Raw genomic sequence first — 21,063 nt, 5'->3', positions numbered from 1 at the left:
CAGCCTGGCATTTCTCATGATGTACTCTGAATATAAGTTAAATGAGCAGGGTGACAATATACAGCCTTAAGGTACTCCTTTCCCGATTTGGAACCAGTCTGTTGTTCCATGTCAGTTCTAACTGTTGCTTCTTGACCTGCATACAGATTTCTCAGGAGGCAGGTCAGGTGGTCTGGTATTCCCATCTCTTGAAGAATTTTCCACAGTTTGTTGTGATCCACACATTCAAAGGCTTTGGTGTAGTCAATACAGCAGAAGTAGATGTTTTTCTGGAACTCTCTTGCTTTTTCAGTGATCCAGTGGATGATGGCAATTTGATCTCTGATTCCTCTACCTTTCTAAATCTAGCTTGAACATCTGGAAGTTCATGGTTCATGTACTGTTGAAGCCTGGCTTGGAGAATTTTGAGCATTACTTGACTAGTGTGTGAGATTAGTGCAATTGTGTGGTAGTTTGAGCATTCTTTGGCATTGCCTTTATTTGGGATTGGAATGTAAAGTGACCTTTTCCAGTCCTGTGGCCATTGCTGAGTTTTCCAAATTTGCTGACATATTGAGTGCAGCACTTTCACAGCATCATCTTTTAGGATTCAGTTGATAAGAAAGGATTAATGACATATGATTATTTCATAGTTTGTAAGCAGTATGTCAATATTTTCATGTAAAGGTTTTGCCAACATTATCAGTTTTGTCTCAGATTATACAAGTTGTTTGTTTTTGCATCATTAAAAAAGTCTTATAGTTTTGGCTCAAGTGAAGGGAATAGCATGACTTCGTAATAATACTTTCATAAGAGCTTTTGCCTTCCTAATAGTGTGACATTTTTTAAAGTTTATTTTTTGCTCTTAATTATTTCAACTTAAATAAGGAAAAAAAAAATCCCAAAGCAGTTTACCCATGACTCTCCCCTCACCTCCACCCCCAACCTTAATCTGTTCTGTTTCTTTGAGCTTGTGTTTTCATGTGCTTGTGTGTAGACTTTGCATTTAAGAGAGATCATATGGTATTTTTCTTTCTTCGTCTGACTTATTTCACTTAGCGTAATGCCATCAAGGTCCATTAGTGTTGTTGAAAGTGACAAGCTTTTCTTTTTTTCTGTGGCTGAGTCGTGCTGTGTTTGTGTACCACACACAGTGCACCACGTTTTCTGTGTCCAGTCATGCACTGATGGACACTTAAGTGGTTTCCACATTTTGGCCATTGTAAAGGATGCTGCAGTAAACATTGGGATACATTTATCTTTTTGAGTTTGGTGTTTGTTTTCCTCAGATAAACCCAGAAGTGGTGGTGATGGCTTAGTTGCTAAGTTGTGTCCAGCTCTTGCGACCCCATGGGGTGCAGCTCTCCCGGCTCCTCTGTCCATGGGATTCTCCAGGCGAGAATACTGGAGTGGGTTGCCATTTCCTTCTCCAGGGGATCTTTCCAACCTAGGAATTGAACCTGGGTCTCCTGCATTGCAGGCAGATGGATCATATGGAGCTCTGTTTGTAATTTTTTGAGGAACCTCCTTGTCCTTAATTTTTCAAATGGATTATTGTACATGTTCATAGTGCCTCCACAGTGTGGTCTTGGTCTTATTTTCTAAACCAGTTTTATCATATCTGCTGTAAAATATTTCCCAAGATAACTTATAATTTAAAAAATCTTGCCACAAGGTGTCATTGTAACCTATAAAAAGAAATTGCATGTAAATGTGCAATGCCGGTTTTTACATTTCCTTGTTTTTAAGTGTGTTTTTTTTTGCTTCATATTTTGCAGTTGTCTTTTTAAGATATATTGTGTATCTCTTGTATTAAAGGGAAAAAAAAAGTAGCTCATGTTCTTGAGTTCTCATATTTTTGCAAAAACATATGCTTTCCACCCACAAATTTCTTAAGAATGTGTTGCTATAGAGATGATTGTTTGAAGGAAAGAATGAGGAGGAGTAACAGCAGGTGGACATTTAAGGAACAAAATACTTATTTTATGTCTTTGTTCCCGACAGAGCCAGCTTTAGCGTTTACCCCTCTGCTGATGAAATCCCTGTGGAAGAAAGGTAGATATTTAGAGATACTGTGATGGTATTTGCATTTACTCCGATGCTTTGCAAAGGTCCCTGTGCTTTATTCTTTGTTCATGTGAAGGATTAGTACTTGAAGTAATTGTCATCTTTGAGACAGTCTTTTGCTTTAGCTGGGATTCCATTTTATTTATAAGGGGAAAAAAAAAAAAAAAGTCCTGATTTCCTTCTTGGCCTTTTAGTGTCTTTGAAAGAGGTGGATTGTTTTTTGTTTGTTTTTGAGAGGTGTCTCAATATCTGACTACTAACACCTGTTACTTCTGCCTCCAGATTCATTTTCAAGACTACTCCCTATTGATACCTGCTGCCAGTCTTGTAGTTGAGGCCTTCATCTTTGCTTTCCTGGACTTTTGATATCTCTCTCTCTTTTTTTTTTTTTCACTCCCTACCCCACCTCAAATCTGTTCTACACCTTGAATAATGTAGTTGTTTTTCTGAACTACAAATCTGAACCCACCCTGTACTGTCCCTTATCTACCACAAGCTTAAAGCCTTTTGTTGACTCTCCTAGATCTCAGGATGAACTCCAGTCTTCTACACATTGCCTTCAGGACTCTGCCCTATCTCTCCAGGCTGGTAACGCTCCCCCATACCTGTCAGCGCCTACCTCCAATGTCATCTCTCCATCTCCATGCCATTGTACTTGATATTCCCTGCATCCCTTTCTTTGTCTTAGCTCAGGATTTCTGTCTTTATGAAGTCTTCCCTGACAGCTTCTCCAGCAGAATTTGGCCTCTCTCCCAAGTGCACCCATACTACCTATAAATATATTACTGTGCTTTATAGTTCTAAAACTTTTTGAATTCACTTTTTAATTTATTTTTGGCTGTGGTGGGTCTTTGTTGCTGAGCTTAGGCTTGTGGGAGCTCAGGCTTCTTATTGCGGTGGCTTCTTTTGTTGTGGAGCATGGGCTTTAGGGCTCCTGGGTTCTGGAGCACGGGCTCAGTAGTTGTGGAACACAGGCTTAGTTGCTCCATGGCCTGTGGAATCTTTCCTGACCTGGGATTGAAACAGTGTCCCCTGCATTATAAGGAGGATTCTTTACCACTGGACCACCAGGGAAGCCCTGAATTCACTTATTTTAAATAGATGATATATCCACACAGCAAAAAATATTTAAGTACAATAAGGAATAAATTGTAAATTTTCTCATTTTTGTTTAGTTAGCTCTTGTTAATCAACATGTTTCATTGACCACTGTGAATTCCTTGAAGGCACAAATTTTCTTTTATTTCTGAACCCCTGTAATCAGCAAGGTATCTGGCATAAAATAGGTACTTAGAAAATGTCCACAGTATTCTGAATATGGGCAAGTTCTTCTTTGCTGAGAAGTCAGCTTGACCTGATGGTCTGCATATTTATCTCCTTCAGAGCCCTTTTAGTAAGTGGACCACTCAGTAAATATGATATAGTATCCACTCGGTAAGTGCTGATTCTTTAATTCCTTTTTTTCTTCTTTTAAATAAATGGTTTTAAAATTAACCTGTATTGTATACTTTTATCTCCCTTTTTTGGCTCTGAAAATTTTATACATTTTTTCTGGCAGATTCTCAAATATGAAAATGGATGCTTATGCTTATATTAACCCCAATAAAAACACCAGTTGAAGTCCTAACACATTTTAAAATTTATTTAACTTTTCAGACTAGAGCATAAATCTCATGGAAATAGTTAAATCAGAATTTATTTAAAAAACAAATTATTTCCAGGATATGTTGTTGGATCTGTAGACAACCTTCATTTTGTGCTAGGAGCCATATGGTTAGGAGCTACCACCTTTTCTATTTCTGGAGAAATATGGGAGTGTGAGCACGGAGGACTTTGCAGCTTGCATAAAGGTATTAAGTACTCATAAATCTTTTGTAAAGTCCTTATATGTAATAGAGCCTACACAAAGAAATACAAAAATGGAGCATGGTTTGGGTAAGAGTCATCTTTGTTTTTCAGATCACAACTTTTCAGAGACTTTTATAATTTATTGCTAAGCATTTGAGGTTGACTGGTTACTATATCATACTTTCCCAGAATTCTTTTGCGTGAATTAAGCTGTGTGGAGGCAGACAGTGCAGTTATAAGAATAGAATAACATTTTAATTCAGTGCTCTGGTGGTTGATTGCTAACCACTCTAATACATATCTTCTTTCATTCCTCTTTCCTTCCCCTCCTGTTCCTTTCTAAATCACAATTATAGGGCCTGGCACCTTACCAGTGCTTTGAAGGGTCTGCTCCCAGCTGCACTTCATGTTTTGGCAGGGTGTCAAGTTGTGACATTTTTTGGTATACAAGACATCCTGGGATGGCCATCCAAAGGCTGTTTGGGTGACTACTATAGAATTCTCTCGAATTTTAAAGTAACTTATTTGTAATGTTTTGTTTATAAGTGAAGTGGTGCCCAGTGTGGGTTCTCCCTAGACTTTTAACCTTGGGGCATGTAGTATTTAAAGCATTGTTTTGAAATGTTCAAAAGCATAGTGTGTGCTTTTTAATGGAATGTGTTTTGGAAGCTTTCCATGAGCATCAGCAGCAGTGCTTTTAGAATATTTTGAATTACCATCATTTTGGGCAGACATTGTACCACTTCTTAAGAAATACAGGTCCTGTGTGAAAGTAAATATCATGTGTGGGTCTGTGGAGCTGGGACTGGTCTAAAGATGTAGTAGGAAGGACATATAGGTGTGGTTTTGTGATAGTAACAGTTGCAAAGATAGGAAGATGTATTTGGAGAACGGTTGTGCTATGTCTCCCTGCCTTCCCCATTCATTTTTATTAGTTTGAGGCTAATTGCTTTACAGTATTGTGGTGATTTTTGCCATGCATTGACATGAATCAGCCATGGATTTACATGTGTTCCCCATCCTGAACCCCCTCCCACCTCCCTCCCCATCCCATCCCTCTGGATCATCCCAGTGCGCCAGCCTCGAGCACTTGTCTCATGCATCCAACCTGGACTGGCGATCTGTTTCACACTTGATAATATACATGTTTCGATGCTGTTCTCTCAGATCATCCCACCCTTGCCTTCTCCCATAGGGTCCAAAAGTCTGTTCTGTACATCTGTGTCTCTTTTTCTGTCTTGCATATAGGATTATCGTTACCATCTTTCTAAATTCCGTATATATGCGTTAGTATACTGTATTGGTGTTTGTCTTTCTGGCTTACTTCACTCTGTATAATGGGCTCCAGTTTCATCCATCTCATTAGGACTGATTCAAATGTATTCTTTTTAATGGCTGAGTAATATTCCATGGTGTATATGTACCACAGCTTTCTTATCCATTCGTCTGCTGGTGGGCATCTAGGTTGCTTCCATGTCCTGGCTATTATAAACAGTGCTGTGATGAACATTGGGGTACACGTGTCTCTTTCAGATCTGGTTTCCTCAGTGTGTATGCCCAGGAGTGGGATTGCTGGGTCATATGGCAGTTCTACTTCCAGTTTTTTAAGGAATCTCCACACTGTTCTCCATAGTGGCTGTACTAGTTTGCATTCCCACCAACAGTGTAAGAGGGTTCCCTTTTCTGCACACCCTCTCCAGCATTTATTGCTTGTAGACTTTTGGATAGTAGCCATCCTGACTGGCATGTAATGGTACCTCATTGAGGTTTTGATTTGCATTTCTCTGATAATGAGTGATGTTGAGCATCTTTTCATGTGTTTGTTAGCCATCTGTATGTCTTCTTTGGAGAAATGTCTGTTTAGTTCTTTGGCCCATTTTTTGATTGGGTCATTTATTTTTCTGGAATTGAGCTGCAGGAGTTGCTTGTATATTTTTGAGATTAATCCTTTGTCTGTTTCTTCGTTTGCTATTATTTTCTCCCATTTTGAAGACTGTCTTTTCACCTTGCTTATAGTTTCTTTTGTTGTGCAAAAGCTTTTAAGTTTAATTAGGTCCCATTTGTTTAGTTTTGCTTTTATTTCCAATATTCTGGGAGGTGGGTCATAGAGGATCTTGCTGTGATTTATGTCACAGAGTGTTTTGCCTATGTTCTCCTCTGGGAGTTTTACAGTTTCTGGTCTTACATTTAGATCTTTAATCCATTTTGAGTTTATTTTTGTGTATGGTGTTAGAAAGGGTTCTAGTTTCATTCTTTTACAAGTGGTTGACCAGTTTTCCCAGCACCACTTGTTAAAGAGGTTGTCTTTTTTCCATTGTATATCCTTGCCTCCTTTGTCAAAGATAAGGTGTCCATAGGTACGTGGATTTATCTCTGGGCTTTCTATTTTCTTCCATTGATCTATATTTCTGTCTTTGTGCCAGTACCATACTGTCTTGATGACTGTGGCTTTGTAGTAGAGTCTGAAATCAGGCAGGTTGATTCCTCCAGTTCCATTCTTCTTTCTCAAGATTGCTTTGGCTATTCGAGGTTTTTTTGTATTTCCATACAAATTGTGAAATTATTTGTTCTAGTTCTGTGAAGAATACTGTTGGTAGCTTGATAGGGATTGCATTGAATCTACAGATTGCTTTCGGTAGTATCCTCATTTTCACAATATTGATTCTTCCAATCCATGAACAAGGTATATATTTCCATCTGTTTGTGTCCTCTTTGATTTCTTTCATCAGTGTTTTATAGTTTTCTATGTATAGGTCTTTTGTTTCTTTAGGTAGATATACTCCTAAGTATTTTATTCTTTTTGTTGCAATAGTGAATGTGCTATGGCTTTTAAAAATTGCCTTTCACAGAGACTAGTTCTTCTAATAAGTGCTTAACTGATTAATAGACTGATCAAAATAATCTGCTTTACGTTTTATCGTTTGAATTTTGTACGTTTTATAATTTGCATTATGAATTTTTTATTTGGTACATTCCACATAATACGAATTCTTTTATTGTGTAGTTTAGGTGCCTGATGTATTTAGGTCGTCTGTGAGGAATTGATACCTGTCTGTTGACTGGCTAAAATCAGAAAAGTTTGACTATGGTAAGAGTTTAAAACTGAAAGAGATTTACAGACTGGCTAAAATTCATTGTGAAAAGATAGACTGAAGAGAAAGCCAGTGTAGTAGTTAGCTGTGGCTACCATAACAATTTGCCACATATCAGATGGTTTAAAACAGCAACAATTTATTCCCTCACAGTTTGGAGACCAGAAGTCTAAAATCAAGGGCCACTCTCCCTTTAAAGGCTCTAGGACAGGGGTCCCCAGTCCAGACCACACAGCAGGAGGTGAGCAATGGGTGGGTGAGAAAGCAAAGCTTTATCTATATTTGCAGCTGCTGCTCCTGTCAGATCAGTGGTGGCATTAGATTCTCATAGGAGCACAAACTTATTGTAATGCTCTTGAATCATCCTGAACAACCCACTACCCCCAGGTTGGTAGAAAAATTTGTCTTCCATGAAACCAGTCCCTGGTGCCAAGAAGGTGATTGATGCTGTAGAGGGAAAATCCTTTTCTTGCTTCTTTCAGCTTCCTGTGGTTTAAGGCATTCCTTGGTTTGTGATTGCATTTCTCTGATCTCTGCTTTCTTGATCATATTGCTTACTTTTGAGTCTTTTTCTTATGAGGATACATGTCATTGTATTTAGGGCCTACCCATATAATCCAGGATAAGCGCCTCCTTTTAAGATCCTTAATTTAAACACATCTTTGGCCATTTAATGTTATTATAAGTTACAGAGATTAGGAACTGACATACCATTTTTGGGGGCCAGCATTCAGCCCAATACGGAAGCCTCAGTTATTGAATATGGATGAGAAAAGTGAATTGAGGCTAAAGCAGCATTAGGATGGTAAATATACTCATTTAATGTTTTTGTATTCATATGTACATGTGTTTTATGTTTTGGGGTTATAAATCTGAGTTAAGACATGTTTTCTTCCCCTGGGTGAAGTTACATTGTCTGTGTTATATATACTAAAATAGAAGCTAGAAGGTGAAGTAATTACATACATATGTTTGCAAGAGTCAAGGGATACTTCATGGAGGAAGTAATGCATTCCTGAACAAGATTTTGAAGATTGACTGGGCATTCACTATATCAGAGTGTAAAGGGGATGGAAAAGACGTTCAGGACAAAGAAATTACTATTCAGTGAGACATAGAGGTTATGTCTTTCCTTTTTTCCTTTGCCTTTAGCTTCTCTTCTTTTCTCAGCTATTTGTAAGACCTCCTCAGACAACCATTTTGTCTTTTTGCACTTTTTTCTTGGGGATGATCTTGATCACTGCCTCCTGTACAATGTCATGAACCTCCGTCCATAGTTCTTCAGGCACTCTTGTCCATCAGATCTAATCCCTTGAATCTATTTGTCACTTCCACTTGTATAATCCTAGGGATTTGATTTAGGTCATACCTGAAAGGTCTAGTGCTTTTCCCTACTTTCTTCATTTAAGTTTGAATTTGGCAATAAGGAGTTCATGACCTGAGCCACAGTCAGCTCCTGATCTCGTTTTTGTTGACTGTATAGAGCTTCTCCATCTTTTGCTGCAAAGAATATAATCAGTCTAATTTCGATATTGACCATCTGGTGATGTCCTTGTGTAGAGTCCTCTCTTGTGTTGTTGGAAGAGGGTGTTTCCTATGACCAGTGCATTCTTTTGGCAAAACTCTTATGAGCTTTTGCTCTGCTTCATTCTGTACTCCAAGGCCAAATTTACCTGTTACTCCAGGTATCTCTTGACTTCCTACTTTTGCGTTCCAGTCCCCTGTAATGAAAAGGACATCTTTTTTGGGTGTTAATTCTAGAAGGTCTTGTAGGTCTTCACAGAACTATTCAAATTCAGCTGCTTTAGCGTTTCCGGTTGGGGCATAGACTTGGATTACTGTGATACTGAAAGGTTTGCCTTGGAAACGAACAGAGATCATTCTGTCATTTTTGAGATTGCATCCAAGTACTACATTTCAGACTCTTTTGTTGACTATGATGGCTACTCCATTTCTTCTAAGGGATCCTTGCCCACAGTAGTAGATATACTGGTCATCTGAGTTAAATTCACCCATTCCAGTCCATTTTAGTTCACTGATTCCTAAAATGTTGACGTTCACTCTTGCCATCTCCTGTTTGACCACTTCCAGTTTGCCTTGATTCAGGACCTAACATTCCAGGGCCTATGCAATATCGTTCTTTACAACATCGGACTTTATTTCCATCATCAGTCATATCCACAACTGGATGTTGTTTTTGCTTTAGCTCTGTCTCTTCATTCTTTTGGAGTTATTTCTCTACTCTTCTCCAGTAGCATATTGGGTACTGGGTACTGACCTGGGGAGTTCATCTTTCAGTGTCCTATCTTTTTGCCTTTTCATACTGTTCATGGGGTTCTCAAGACAAGAATACTGAAGTGGTTTGCCATTCCCTTCCTCAGTGGAGCACATTTTGTCAGAAAGAAATAGAGGAGAACAATAGAATATAAAAGACTAGAGATCTCTTCAAGAAAATTGGAGATACCAAGGGAATATTTCATGCAAAGATGGGCACAGTAAAGGAGAGAAGTGATATGGACCTAACAGAAGCAGAAGATATTAAGAAGAGATGGCAAGAATACACAGAAGAACTATACAAAAAAAAATCTTCATGACCCAGATAAGCACAATGATGTGATCACTCACCTAGAGCCAGATATTCTGGAATGCAAAGTCAAGTGGGCCTTAGGAAGCATCACCACGGACAAAGTTAGTGGAGGTGATGAAATTCCAGTTGAGCTATTTCAAATCCTAAAATGCTGTGAAAGTGCCACACTCAATATGCCAGCAAATTTAGAAAACTCCGCAGTGGCCACAGGACTGGAAAAGGTCAGTTTTCATTCCAATCCCAAGGAAAGGCAAAGCCAAAAAATGGTCAAACTACTGCACAGCTGCAGTCATCTCACACACTAGTTAAGCAATGCTCAAAATTCTCCAAGCCAGGCTTCAACAGTACATGAACCATGAACTTCCAGATGTTCAAGCTGGATTTGGAGAAGGCAGAGGAACCAGAGATCAAATTGCCAACATCCATTGTGTTGGGACCAGCCCAACAACAAACTGACCTGAGGGAGCAGTGCCGCATGAGAATAAGGAAAAATAAGACTCAGAAATAAAGTGGGGATCAGGTGCTGATGCCATTCACAGGCAAAAGACCAGATCCTAATCCTGCATGCCTTTTATTGTTAACATCTACTTCTTTGTAAGTGCTCTAGAGATATCTGTTCTTTACAGTCTCAGACAGATAAAGATATACAATGCACAGTTCTCAATGTCAAACCTTCAGGCCTTTCATGACTCTGTTTGGCCCTTTGGCTAGTGATGCCCTTTCTCAACAACTCCCTCAAGGCTCTGATTATGGGAATAGTCGCTGATGGTTTTCCATCAGTCACATCAGTACTTCAACATCTTGTTTTCAAGATGTCTTTCCATGATGTACTTTTTACTGCTCCCAGCCCTTCGCCTGGGGGTGATGAGAAAGTCATTCTTATTTTTCAAAGAAGCCCTGTTAAGTATAGTACAGGCCTGTGCATAACATATTCCCTACATATCCCCCCCCCTTTTTTTTTGAAGCTTATTTTTAGTGATTACTGGCCAAAGTGATAGTCATAGAAGCCAAAGCTTCTATGCTGTTTGCCAGTTGCTAATTTGCTAGTCACTAATTGCTGTTGTTGTCCGTTGACTTTCTTAGTGATTTGCCCGCAGACTATGTAGAAACAGAAAAAAAGACATATAAAAATTAACATAAAACCAGCCATTGATCTTCCAATAGTTTTCAAGTGAGGAATGGGGTTTAATTGAGATATCCCATCTGCTGCTGCATCCAGAAGATTAGATCTTTGCAAAAGGTGTAATTTCTGAGAGAAAGTTTCCAAGATGTCTTTCCATCATGTACTTTTTACTGCTCCCAGCCCTTTGCCTGGGAGTGATAAGAAAGCCATTCTTATTTTTCAAAGAAGCCCTGTTAATTATAGTACAGTCCTGTGCATAGCATATTCCCTACATGTTGGATCACTGAAAAAGCAAGAGAGTTCCAGAAAAAAATCTACTTCTGCTATATTGACTATGCCAAAAAGCCTTTGAATGTGTGGATCACAACAAGCTGTGGAAAATTCTTCAAGAGATGGGAATACCAGACCTCCTTACCTGCCTCCTGAGAAATTTGTATGCAGGTCAAGAAGCAACAGTTAGAACTGGACATGGAACAACAGACTGGTTCCAGATCGGGAAAGGAGTATGTCAAGGCTATATATTGTCGCCCTACTTATTTAACTTATATGCAGAGTACATCATGAGAAATGCTGGACTGGATGAAGCACAAGCTGGAATCAAGATTGCTGGGAGAAATATCAATAACCTCAGATATGCAAATAATACCACCCTTATGGCAGAAAGTGAAGAAGAACTAAAGAGCCTCTTGATGAAAGTGAAAGAGGAGAGTGAAAAAGTTGGCTTAAAGCTCAGTGTTCAGAAACTAAGATCATGGCATCTGGTTCCATCACTTCATGGAAAATAGATGGGGAAACAGTGACAGACTTCATTTTTTAGGGCTCCAAAATCACTGCAGATGGTGACTGCAGCCATGAAATTAAAAGACTCCTGCTCCTTGGAAGAAAAGTTATGACCAACCTAGACAGCATATTAAAAAGCAGAGACATTACTTTGCCAACAAAGGTCCGTCTAGTCAAGACTATGGTTTTTCCAGTAGTCATGTATGGATGTGAGAGTTGACTATAAAGAAAGCTGAGCACCAAAGAATTGATGCTTTTGAAGTGTGGTGTTGGAGAAGACTCTTGAGAGTTCCTTGGACTGCAAGGAGATCCAGCCCAGTCCATCCTAAAGGGGATCAGTCCTGAATATTCATTGGAAGGGCTGATGCTGAAGCTGGGAAAGATTGAGGGCAGGCGAAAGGGACAACAGAGGATGAGATGGTTGGATGGCATCACTGACTCGATGGACATGAGTTTGAGCAAGCTCTGGGATTTGGTGATGGACAGGGAAGCCTGGCATGCTGCAGTCCATGGGGTCCCAAAGAATAAGACAGAACTGAGTGACTGAACTGAATTGAATTGCTATGGAGAGTTCCCCTGGTGGCTCCATATGGTAAAGAATCTGCCTGTAATGTAGGAGACCCAGGTTTGATCCATTATGCTCATATAAACTTGAACATTTTAATGTGCCTCAGTTTTTCTTTTAACAACTGACAACACCAAATGTTGGTCAAAATGTGGAGGAAAGAACTCTTACGTTGGTTGAAATGAAAAACAGTACAACTACTTTGAAAAAGATTTGTCAGTTTGTTATAGACATATACTCCATAATCTTGCAGTTTTGCTTATATATTTACACCTCTCCCCAACTGAAAATATGTCCACAAAATGTCTTGTTACAAGCAACTTTATTCATAATACCTGGAAACAATCCAAATCCACATCAGTAAAAGAACAAAATATGCTTTTGTTGTTTAAATATAACAGTGGAATACTCTTGGGTTCTTCCTTTGTGAGCTCATGAATTGTATACTTAAAATTTATGCCTTCATTATATGTAAATTTTAACCTTAAAAACAAAAACTGTAAAGAAATTAAACAGAAGAGAATTAGTAAAAGAAATAGTCCTGTACACATGTTACTGTGTATCCATGTTATGTCTGAAATTGTGGTACTCTCACAATTGTGAGGATAATTAAGACAACATTATGCTGGCAGAGCAGTGGAAAAGACCAGGGTCTTTGGTAATACTGAGACCAACTTTTGAATGAAAGTTAAGAAATTTGAGTTTTAAAATTCAAAATTAAATCTGTTTCTAAAATGTTGATTATAATAAAGTTTAAAAAAAATACACAAAAGTACACATCTGAGTGATTTACAAAGCAAACCCGAGGGTAACCACAACCGAGATCCAGAGTTGGATTACTACCAGCCTTCCTCAGGTAACATTATCCTGACTTCTGTGTTAATCACTTCCTTTTTTTTTTTTTTAAATTGTTTCACAACCCAGACATACCTAAGTGGATATTCTCTAAATCTCACTTTGTCCTCTTTTCATTTTTTCTGAACTTTAGCTGTCTGGAATAGATGAGTATGTATTCTTTTGACTCTCTCTTTCATTTGAATAGTATATTTGTGATACTCACTTATGTAGAGTGTATAGCTTTTCATTGCTATATAGTAGTAATTCCTTTATATCACATTTTGTCTCCAGCTGTTAATGGCAGTATGATTTGTTTCTAGGTGTCAGTTGGGAATAATACTGCTATGAACAGTATCTCATGGTATACTTGTATTACTCACATTTCAATTAGATATATATCAAGTAGAGAATTGCTGAGTCATAATACATATTCATTTCTTTAACTTTAGATATTGCTTTGTTGTGCCATCACTCAGTCAAGTCTGACTTTGTGATCTCATGGACTGCAGCATGCCAGGCCTCCCTGTCCTTCACCATCTCTCAGAGTTTGCTCAAACTCATGACCATTGAGTCGATGATGTCATCCAGTCATCTCATCCTGTCTAGCCCCTTTCTCTTCTTGCCCTCAATCTTTCCCAGCATCAAGCATCTTTTCCATTGAGTCGGCTCTTTTCATCAGGTGGCCAGAGTACTGGAGCATCAAGATCAGCATCAGTCCTTCCAGTGAATATTCAGGGTTGATTTCCTAAAGGATTAACTAGAATGATCTCCTTGCAGTCCAGGGGACTCTTAAGTGTCTTTTCCAGCATCACAGTTGAAAAGCATCAATTCTTCAGTGCTCAGCCTTCATGCTTGCCCATCTCTCACATCCGTATATGAATACTGGAAAAACCAATGCTTTGGCTAGACAGATCTTTGTCGGCAGAGCCCGGCTTTTTAATACACTGTCTAGGTTTGTCATAGCTTTTCTTCCAAAGAGCAAGTGTCTTTTAAATTCATGGCCGTAGTCACTGTTTGCAGTGATTTTGGAGCCCAAGAAAATAAAATCTCTCACTGTTTCCATTTCCCTGTCCCATCTGTTTGCCATGAAGTGATGGGACTGGATGCCATGATATCAGTATTTTGAATCTTGAGTTTTAAACCAGCCTTTTCACTTTCCTCTTTCACCTTCATCAAAAGGCTCTTTAGTTCCTCTTTTCTTTCTGCCATTAGGGTCGTGTCGTCCACATATCTAAGGTTATTGTTATTTCTCCTAGCAGTCTTGATTCCAGCTTGGGCTTCATCCAGCCTGGCATTTTCCATGATGTATTCTGCATATAAGTTAAATAAGCAGAGTGACAGTATACAACCCTGATGTACTCCTTTCCTGATTTGGAACAAGTCTGTTGTTCCATGTCTGGCTCTAACTGTTGCTGCTTGACCTGCATACAGCTTCCTCAAGAGGCAGGTCAGGTGGTCTGATATTCCCATTTCTTGAAGAATTTTCCACAGTTTATTATGATGTCAAAGGCTTTAGTGTGGTCAATGAGGCAGAAGTAGATGTTTTTCTGGAATTCTGTTGCTTTTTCTGTGATCCAGTGGATGTTGGCAATTTGATCTCTGGTTCTTCTGCCTTTTCTAAATCGAACTCGAACATCTGGAAGTTCTCGGTTCATGTACTATTGAAACTTAGCTTGAAGGATTTTGAGCATTACTTTGCTAGCATGTGAAATGAGTGCAATTGTGTGCTAGTTAGAACATTCTTTGGCATTGCCCTTGTTTGGGATTGGAGTGAAAACTGATCTTTTCCAGTTCCGTGGCTACTGCTGAGTTTTCCAAATTTGCTAGCATATTGAGTGCAGCACTTTAACAGAAAAGATACACCCATCTGAATGCAGAGTTCCAGAGAATAGCAAGGAGAGATAAGAAATCCTTCTTAAGTGAACAATGCAAAGAAATAGAGGAAAACAATAGAATGGGAATGACCAGTGATCTCTTCAGGAAAATTAGAGATACCAAGGGACCATTTCATGCAAAGGTGGGCACAATAAAAGACAGAAACTGTATGGACCTAACAGAAGCAGAAAATATCAAGAGGTGGCAAGAATACCCAGAAGAACTGTACCAAAAAAGTCTTAATGACCTAGATCACTACGATGGTGTGATCACTCACCTAGAGTCAGACATCCTTGAGTGTGAAGTCAAATTGTTAGAGTCTCGCGTTCCAGGAAACAAACTCACTCAGAAGGACAATGCAGATAGTGGAGTGCAGTTTAATACACTGGCAGGCCCAAGGCAGAGTCTCCTCTTAGCCAAGGACCCCAACCAGCATTTGTGAGAATCTTTTATACCCTATGTGTACGTGTCCGAACCCACCACCCCAAATTCCTTGAGACTTACAAAGGAAGGGTAAATACAATCACAATAACCCCATCATTCATATATTCAGTTAATAATCAATAAGCCTGCGGTTACATTCCAACCAGTTAATAACCGATAAGCCTGTGGTTACATTCCTGTCTGGAGGCAGGGGTGATTAGAGTATGTTTTCTCTGAGGCAATGAGTAACCTGGATACGATCTTCAAGGTTCCCCTGTCCGGAGGGGGTTTTATCCTTCCATTGTCGTTCCCACTGGTACTAAGCAGAGAGTTCAGAGTCCATTGGAGAGGCGGCCTAGCATGATCAGCACAGAGAGGCCTAAGATGGAGTCCAGAGCCTATGAATTCCTTCTTCAAAATGGGACTTAGGAAGCATCACTACAAACAAAGCTAGTGGAGGTGATGGAATTCCAGCCGAGCTACTTCAAATTCTAACGATAATTTTATTAAAGTGCTGCACTCAATATGCCAGCAAATTTAGAAAACTCAGTAGTAACTACTGGACTAGATACTGCTTGTTTTTCCCCAAAGTGGATATATTATCACTTGTCTCTTCTCTTCTCTCCAAACTTATTATCATCAGTCTTTTTGTTTTTCTCATTGTGATTTTAATTTTATAAGAATTCCTACACATTCAGTTCAGTCGCTCATTCGTGTCTAACTCTTTGCGACCCTGTGGGCTGCAGCTCATCAGGCTTCCCTGTCCATCACCAGCTCCCAGAGGTTGCTCAAACTCATGTCCATTGAGTCAGTGATGCCATGCTCATCCTCTGTCGTCCTCTTCTCCTGCCTACAATCTTTCCCAGCATCAGGGTCTTTTCCAGTGAGTGAGTTCTTTGCATCAGGTGGCCAAAGTATTGGAGCTTGAGCTTCAGCATCAGTCCTTCCAGTGAATATTCAGGACTGATTTCCTTTAAGTGTAGACTGGTTAGCTCTCCTTGCAGTCCACAGGACTCTCAAGAGTCTTCTCCAACACCTCAGTTCAAAAGCATCAATTCTTCGGTGCTCAGGTTTCTTTATAGTCCAGCTCTCACATCCATAGATGACTACTGGAAAAACCATACCTTTTACTAGACAGACTTTTGTCCACAAGTAATGTCTCTGCTTTTTAGTATGCTGTGTAGGTTGGTCATAGCTTTTCTTCCAAGGAGCCAGGTGTCTTTTAGTTTCATGGCTGCGGTCACTATCTGCAGTGATTTTGGAGCCCCCAAAATAAAGTCTCTTACTGTTTACATTGTTTCCCCATCTATTTGCCATGAAGTGATGGGACTGGATGCCATGATCTTAGGTTTCTGAATGTTGAGTTTTAAGCCAGCTTTCTCACTCTCCTCTTTCACTTTCATCAAGCAGCTCTTTAGTTCTTTGCTTTCTGTCATAAGGGTGGTATCATCTGCGTAGCTGAGGTTATTGATATTTCTCCTCACAATATTGATTCCAGCTTGTGCTTCATTCAGCCCTGCATTTCGCATGATGTAATAATTCCTACACATTAGTACATTAAAAATATAATTCAGCAGAAGAAATAGGACAAAAGATTCAAAGAAAGATTTCATAACATAAAAGAAGATATCAAGGAAGGAGCCAAGATGGCGGAGGAGTAGGACGGGGAGACCACTTTCTCTCCTACAAATTCATCAAAAGAATAACTGAACGCAGAGCAAACTTCACAAAACAACTTTTGATCGCTAGCTGAGGTCATCAGGAGCCCAGAAAAGCAGCCCATTGTCTTCGAAAGGAGGTAGGACAAAATATAAAAGATAAAAAGTGAGACAAAAGAGCTAAGGACGGAGATCTATCCCGGGAAGCTAGTCTTAGGCGGCATTGCTTGGGGTAGGGTCCGGGCCTGAGTGCCCTGAGGACAATCGGAGGGAGCTTCTGTGAGTTGCCAACTTGAACTGTGGGAGAGCAAAAGAGAGAGAAAATTAACCGGTCCGAACACACTGCCGGCCATTTGCAGAACAAAGGGACCGAGAAAGTCCAGAGAAGAGCTTGCAGGCTGCGGACCGGCCCAGCCCTGCCGGAGGCAGGAGGCGGGGGGAGGGGAAGGTTGCGGTGAGACAGAGGTGCAGGCACCCGACCGGGCGTGGGCAGGGACTGGGGCTGGGGACACGGAGGGCAGAAGGCGCACGCACCCGACTGGCGCCAGTGGAAACTGAGACTGGGTCCGCAGAAGGGAGTGGGCGCGCCACATCTGGGGAGAGTGCGCCCATCGAGCCCCTCGCTGCCTGGACCGCTCTGGCGGGGAGGGCACGGAGAGCAGGCACAGCGTTTTGCTTCGCGCTTTTGTGGAACACCCAAGGGCTGGAACAGCGCATAGCGCGGGACGCGCTCCACATAGAGCAGTCGGGAGCCTGAGCAGCGCAGATGGAGAAAGCAGCACCAGCCCCTCCCCGCAGCGCCAGCCCCTCCCCGCAGAGCGACGGAACTAGCTACCTGAATAAGAGTCCACCTCCGCCCGCCTGTGTCAGGGCGGAAATGAGGCTCTGAAGAGACCGGCAAACAGAAGCCAAATAAACAAAGGGAACCACTTCAGAAGGGACTGGTGCAACAGATTAAAATCCCTGTAGGAAACACCGACTACACCGGAAGGGGCCTGTAGATATTGAGAAGTGTAAGCTGGAACGAGGAGCTATCTGAAACTGAGCTGAACCCACACTGACCGCAACAGCTCCAGAGAAATTCCTAGATATATTTTTACTTTTTTTCTTTTTTTTAAGTAAGGAAAAAAAAAATTATTTTTTTTATTTTTTATTTTTTTCTCTTTTATTTTCCTTTAAAATTCCCTATTACTCCCCAATTACTCCTTAACTTTCATTTTCATAGATTTTTACGATTTTTTTAATTAGGGAAAAAAATTTTCTTTTTCTCTTATTTCTTTTAAAGTCCTCTAGTACTCCTCTACTACTCCCTAATTTTCATTTTCAATACACTATAACCTTACAAAAAAAAAAAAAAAAAAGACAAGCCCTAATTTTAAACCGAAATTCAATTCCCATTTTTATTCAGGAGTGTGTTGATTATTCTCTCCCAATCTTGTTTCTCTGTTTTCTACCTCAGAACACCTCTATTTCCTCCTTTCCCCTTCTCTTCCCAATCCAATTCTGTGAATCTTTGTAGCTGTCTGGGCTACGGAGAACACTCTGGGAACAGACAACTGCGTAGATCTGTCTCTCTCCTCTTGAGTCCCCCTTTTTCTCCTCCTGCTCATCTCTATCTCCCTCCTCCCTCTCCTCTTCTTCATGTAACTCTGTGAACCTCTCTGGGTGTCCCTAACGGGGGAGAATCTTTTCGCCATTAACCTAAAAGTTTTATTATCAGTGCTGTATAGTTGGAGAAGTCCTGAGACTACAGGAAGAATAAAACTGAAATCCAGAGGCAGGAGACTTAAGCCCAAAACCTGAGAACACCAGAAAACTCCTGACTACATGGAACTTTAAGTAATAAGTGACCGTCCAAAAGCCTCCATACCTACACTGAAACCAACCACCACCCAAGAGCCAATAAGTTTTAGAGCAAGACATACCATGCAAATTCTACAGCAACGCAGGAACATAGCCCTGAACGTCAACATACAGGCTGCCCAAGGTCACACCTAACACATAGACCCATCTCAAAACTCATTACTGGGCACTCCATTGCTCTCCAGAGAGAAGAAATCAAGTTCCACGCACCAGAACACTGACGCAAGCTTCCCTAACCAGGAAACCTTGACAAGCCAATCGTCCAACCCCACCCACTGGGTAAATCCTCCACAATAAAAAGGAACCACAGACCTCCAGAATACAGAAAGCCCACTCCAGACACAGCAATCTAAAGATGAAAAGGCAAAGAAATACCCAACAGGTAAAGGAACATGAAAAATGCCCACCAAGTCAAACAAAAGAGGAGGAGATAGGGAATCTACCTGAAAAAGAATTTAGAATAATGATAATAAAAATGATCCAAAATCTTGAAAACAAAATGGAGTTACAGATAAATAGCCTGGAGACAAAGACTGAAAAGATGCAAGAAATGTTTAATAAAGACCTAGAAGAAATAAAAAAGAGTCAATTAAAAATGAACAATGCAATGAATGAGATCAAAAACACTTTGGAGGGAACCAAGAGTAGAATAACAGAGGCAGAAGATAGGATAAGTGAGGTAGAAGATAAAATGGTGGAAATAAATGAAGCAGAGAGGAAAAAAGAAAAAAGGATCAAAAGAAATGAGGACAACCTCAGGGACCTCTGGGACAATGTGAAACGCCCCAACATTCGAATCATAGGAGTCCCAGAAGAAAAAGACAAAAAGGCCATGAGAAAATACTCGAGGAGATAATAGCTGAAAACTTCTCTAAAATTGGGAAGGAAATAGCCACCCAAGTCCAAGAAACCCAGAGAGTCCCAAACAGGATAAACCCAAGGCGAAATACCCCAAGACACATATTAATCAAATTAACAAAGATCAAACACAAAGAACAAATATTAAAAGCAGCAAGGGAGAAACAACAAATAACACACAAAGGGATTCCCATAAGGATAACAGCTGATCTATCAATAGAAACCCTCCAGGCCAGAAGGGAATGGCAGGACATACTTAGAGTAATGAAAGAGAATAACCTACAACCTAGATTACTGTATCCAGCAAGGATCTCATTCAGATATGAAGGAGAATTCAAAAGCTTTACAGATAAGCAAAAGCTGAGAGAATTCAGCACCACCAAACCAGCTCTTCAACAAATGCTAAAGGATCTTCTCTAGACAGGAAATGCAGAAAGGTTGTATAAACGTGAACCCAAAACAACAAAGTAAATGGCAACGGGACCACACCTATCAATAATTACCTTAAATGTAAATGGGTTGAATGCCCCAACCAAAAGACAAAGATTGGCTGAATGGATACAAAAACAAGATCCCTATATATGCTGTCTACAAGAGACCCACCTCAAAACAAGAGACACATACAGACTAAAAGTGAAGGGCTTGAAAAAAATATTTCACGCAAACGGAGACCAAAAGAAAGCAGGAGTCGCAATACTCATATCAGATAAAATAGACTTTCAAATAAAGGATGTGAAAAGAGACAAAGAAGGACACTACATAATGATCAAAGGATCAATCCAAGAAGAAGATATAACAATTGTAAATATATATGCACCCAACATAGGAGCACCGCAATATGTACAGCAAACACTAACGAGTATGAAAGAGGAAATTAATAGTAACACAATAATAGTGGGAGACTTTAATACCCCACTCACAACTATGGATAGATCAACTAAACAGAAAATTAACAAGGAAACACAAACCTTAAATGACACAATGGACCAGCTAGACCTAATTGATATCTATAGGACATTTCACCCCAAAACAATCAACTTCACCTTTTTCTCAAGTGCACACGGAACCTTCTCCAGAATAGATCACATCCTGGGCCATAAATCTGGTCTTGGAAAATTCAAAAAAATTGAAATCATTCCAGTCATCTTTTCTGACCACAGTGCAGTAAGATTACATCTCAATTACAGGAAAAAAATTGTTAAAAATTCAAACATATGGAGGCTAAATAACACGCTTCTGAATAACCAACAAATCATAGAAGAAATCAAAAAAGAAATCAAAATATGTATAGAAATGAATGAAAACAAAAACACAACAACCCAAAACCTATGGGACACTGTAAAAGCAGTGCTAAGGGGAAGGTTCATAGCACTACAGGCTTACATCAAGAAACAAGAAAAAAGCCAAATAAATAACCTAACTCTACACCTAAAGCAATTAGAGAAGGAAGAAATGAAGAACCCCAGGGTTAGCAGAAGGAAAGAAATCTTAAAAATCAGGGCAGAAAT

General features: G+C 39.9%; 1 protein-coding gene across 6 annotated transcripts in view; it reads left to right on the top strand.

The window, feature by feature from the left end:
- CEP83 (centrosomal protein 83) overlaps positions 1 to 21,063 on the top strand; it is a 146,889-nt gene that overhangs the window by 23,970 nt on the left and 101,856 nt on the right. The window contains exon 1 of one of the 6 annotated variants that reach the window (XM_061125839.1): positions 2,018 to 2,034. The exons of the other annotated variants lie outside the window; for them this stretch is intronic. The gene's annotated coding sequence lies outside the window, so the exon portion shown is untranslated. Of the gene's footprint in view, positions 1 to 2,017; positions 2,035 to 21,063 lie in introns of those variants that run through there. 6 annotated transcript variants of the gene reach the window in all.

This window comes from Dama dama, chromosome 3 (assembly GCF_033118175.1).
Source record: "Dama dama isolate Ldn47 chromosome 3, ASM3311817v1, whole genome shotgun sequence".
In the NCBI taxonomy this organism is placed as follows: Eukaryota; Metazoa; Chordata; class Mammalia; order Artiodactyla; family Cervidae; genus Dama; species Dama dama.
The sequence above is the reverse complement of the archived record's forward strand: the minus strand, read 5'-3'. Positions and strand labels throughout refer to the sequence as shown.